The sequence below is a fragment of the Sinocyclocheilus grahami genome, unplaced genomic scaffold (genome assembly GCF_001515645.1).
Source record: "Sinocyclocheilus grahami isolate Dianchi unplaced genomic scaffold, SAMN03320097.WGS_v1.1 scaffold4778.1, whole genome shotgun sequence".
Classification (NCBI taxonomy): Eukaryota; Metazoa; Chordata; class Actinopteri; order Cypriniformes; family Cyprinidae; genus Sinocyclocheilus; species Sinocyclocheilus grahami.
The window spans coordinates 11,115-14,478 of record NW_015509651.1 but is presented as its reverse complement, the minus strand read 5'-3'; the positions used below and the strand labels follow the sequence as shown (position 1 = coordinate 14,478).

At 40.7% G+C, this 3,364-nt stretch overlaps 1 long non-coding RNA gene across 1 annotated transcript; it reads left to right on the top strand.

The window, feature by feature from the left end:
* Positions 1-6: 6 nt before the first annotated feature.
* Positions 7-1,869, top strand: LOC107576982 (uncharacterized). The gene is made up of 2 exons (XR_001608148.1): positions 7-1,082; positions 1,704-1,869. It is a non-coding gene; the product is annotated as an uncharacterized lncRNA (long non-coding RNA).
* The last annotated feature ends 1,495 nt before the right edge of the window (positions 1,870-3,364 follow it).

Sequence of the window (3,364 nt, the reverse complement as noted above, 5' to 3'; positions counted from 1 at the left end):
AGATTCCTCACTTCTCGTCACCACTGCCATAGCCAATTGGTTCTCTAAACACCAGTATTATGCTACTCTGTCACTGCCAAAAGAGGGGCGGCGGGGTGACCGTTTACTGCTTCTGTGGTTAGTGTGTCTCGGTAATGGGTGGGTGCTTGGTGCTCCTATAACTGATGTGTTGGTTTAGCTTCGGAGAGAGTGTGGTGGTGATGTGTCCGTAAGCAATTGAATGAGTGGGATTGCTGGTCAGTGATTGAAAGACTGCATAAATGAGTGTTAAAACAAGTTTGCAAGGGTGACCGATAAAGGTGAGTGATTGTGCATCAGTATCGTCGACCTCACCTGGCCCCCCCTCTCCATGTGCCTTTTTTTTGTTTGTTTATTTGATTTAACCCTTGCCCCCAGGCTTCCTCGAGTCTGCTCGCCGTTAACGCCCAGCTCACCGCCGCCCTCGTCGCATCCCCAGTGCTAGTTGTTACGTTTGTTCAGTGTTAACCACTGCTTGAACGCATCTGCAAAAGCTCTGTGACTGGACCTGAGACACTGGCCAACATTTTATTCGCAAGACTCTCATTTGGGCTCCGTGACACTGGAAACCCTTATCAAGCAGTGCTTGACTGTGATGCACTGTTACGCCGTAAACCAACAAAGCATTCTTATCATAAACGTATGCTTTTGTTTTCTAAATTGACAAAAATTCTTGAGCATAAGCTTAGTTATAGTCATACCAAACAGTTACCAAATTTGGTTTTTGTTTGTCAGATGAAAAGACATTCTATTTTAGGAGTTAATCTGAAAGCTACCTTGTGTTACCCGTTCAAATGAGAGTGTGTTATAATGTTTGTGTTTGAAATAGCTGAATGTATAAGTAGGTGGCACAGATTTAGATCGCCTACCTGGTTAAATCACATAGCCGGTAGAGGAATGTCCTAGAAAACAAGCCGCTTCAGCTGGGGAAAAAAAAGACTGCTGAACCTGAGCTGCCGGAGGGATACTTACAGGACCTTTCCTCCAGAGGGAGCATGGTAGTGAAGTGGGGCTTTTTTCACTAGAAGGTGCTGTTGTTCTTGATTTTCTCTGATGATGATGATGTAGCATCTTCCCATACATTGTCACACACATCTGCATTGCTTCTTGTCTATAGTGTCTGTTTAACTTTGCCTGTAGGAATGAGGGAAAAAGGACAAGATGACCTGAGTTTTAGATCTTATTCTGGAGGAAAAGCAATGTCTGTTACCTGAAATAAGATGTCTCTTATGCCAGAGACAGAGTAGTAGCTGGTACTCCCAATGCTAGTGGTATTAAGATCTTTGGCTTGCAGATATTTGCGGTTGACTGATTTCCATGATGTTCGTAGCATCTGTTAATGATGACAGGTGTCTGCGGCAGATAGTTATCACTGGTTTTTGAGAAGAGCCTTCTATACAGAATTTTGGTTCTTAAACATGGTTCTTGGTTCGTAAACAAATCACTTACCTCCTTCTCAGACTTGCTCTTCCAGCTTAAGTCTCTTTGAATCTAGATGATACGCCCTTTCTGTCCACTTCCACTCTAGATATCGTCGACCTTCTTGTTTAAACTGGACAATAACAATAACACAACCTCTCTTGTTTGAATCCTATTATATTTAGAAAACGTCTATTTTGTTTTTAATTGTTCTTTTTTGTCCCCTCTCTGATTCTTTATAAGGATATCCCCTACTGAGTGAAAAGCCTACTCCAGTACTTTTGAAAGTCAAAGTGCATAATTTTTTATAATTCATGTATGAAACGAGAATAATTTGCAGGAGATAGGATGTGAGCTGGTCGTAATGTTTTTATCACCTTCTAATGAATATATGCATGCTTTGTTAATGTGTGTATATTGCAAAAACCTTGCGACTGGTAAAGTGTACTCTCCTACACCAGCTTCTGCATGAACACTGTTTGGCATCGCATGCTTACTGCAATAAACTAGAACTATGACAGAATACGCTATGTTGTGCTCATTTACATGTAAGAATTATTTAATTTTCTTTTTTTAATAAGTAAATGATTGCATACACTCAATCTCTTAGTTGTATTCTTAAATATTATTTTACATTTTTCCATAAGACTTTTTTTTTCTTGAAATGGGTCTTCTATCTTTCTTGTAACAGACTTGTCTCTATTTGTTTTAAATATAAAATAAGCACTATTGTGTGTAGTAAGCATGGCATGAATAGAGATGTTACAGGCATTACTATTTATTAAGAGGGAGACAGTCAGGGATTTTAACAGGCCTGGGATCTGCTTGTGCACCTATTTTCAATCCATAGCAGTCAGCTGGTTGTTGTTTCAACTGGCCCCAGAACTGCTGCTTGGGTAAGTAGATATAGACTACTGCCAAGGACAACAGGTGTTAGCAAAGTGGAGGGCACCAGGAGGCGTGTATGAGATAATTCCCTGCCCTACACTAAAAGAGCTACCAATTATTGGCCCCAGTGCACAGTGTGACCCGCCTCTCACACCTTTTAGGTAGCATAACCCAACACCCACACAACCAGATCTCTTATTTATTGGGGTGCAGTCACGTGTACTACTTTTGACCAGGACAGGAGCACTGGGCAGCAGAAGTTCTGCTCGCACCTCCACAAAGGCACCTCGGACGAGTGGAGTCTGGCCTCTTCCTCCACAGTCATAAACGTACAGCGTGAGCGGGTGTTCTCCTCTAACGCACGGACAGGATTTAGAGTTCACGATCTAGAGTGCAAGGCACGTAAATTCTAATATTAAGAGTTAGAGGGAAAAGTGTAAAAGATGACGACTGTTATTGAGACGCAGGTGCAGTATAACACCTACATGATGTCTACGGAAGACTACATGACTCAGGAGGATGACTGGGACAGGGACCTTCTGCTGGACCCTGCCTGGGAGAAACAGCAGAGAAAGGTATGTTCGTATGACTGTGCTGAACATCACTGCCACACAATCAAGTCACTTTGAGGGGGCAAGATTTATTTATTTTTGGGGGTTTTTTTGCATTTGTGTTATTACTTGGCAAGATTCCACCAAAATTCAATGGTTACTAGTTATCATTTCGATAACTAAAAATAACAATTCTTAAAGTTTTTTTTATACAGTTTGTATCACTGTATGCAAATAGTAGTTATACGTGTTGTAGTTTGAGTAAATGAGATGGCTCAATGGCTGATTTACCCAATTACATACATTTCCTGTAGTAACCTTTAGCTAAAATTCTGTATAGTCACTACAGTATTTATTACAATATGGTCAAAAAATAACGAAACTAAAACTACTCAAACTGCTTTAATGAAATCCTGTATTTTTTTCTCCTTTTCATTTACCATAGTAAGGATAGCGCTTTTACTATAGTAAGACTGGCTGTAGCGACT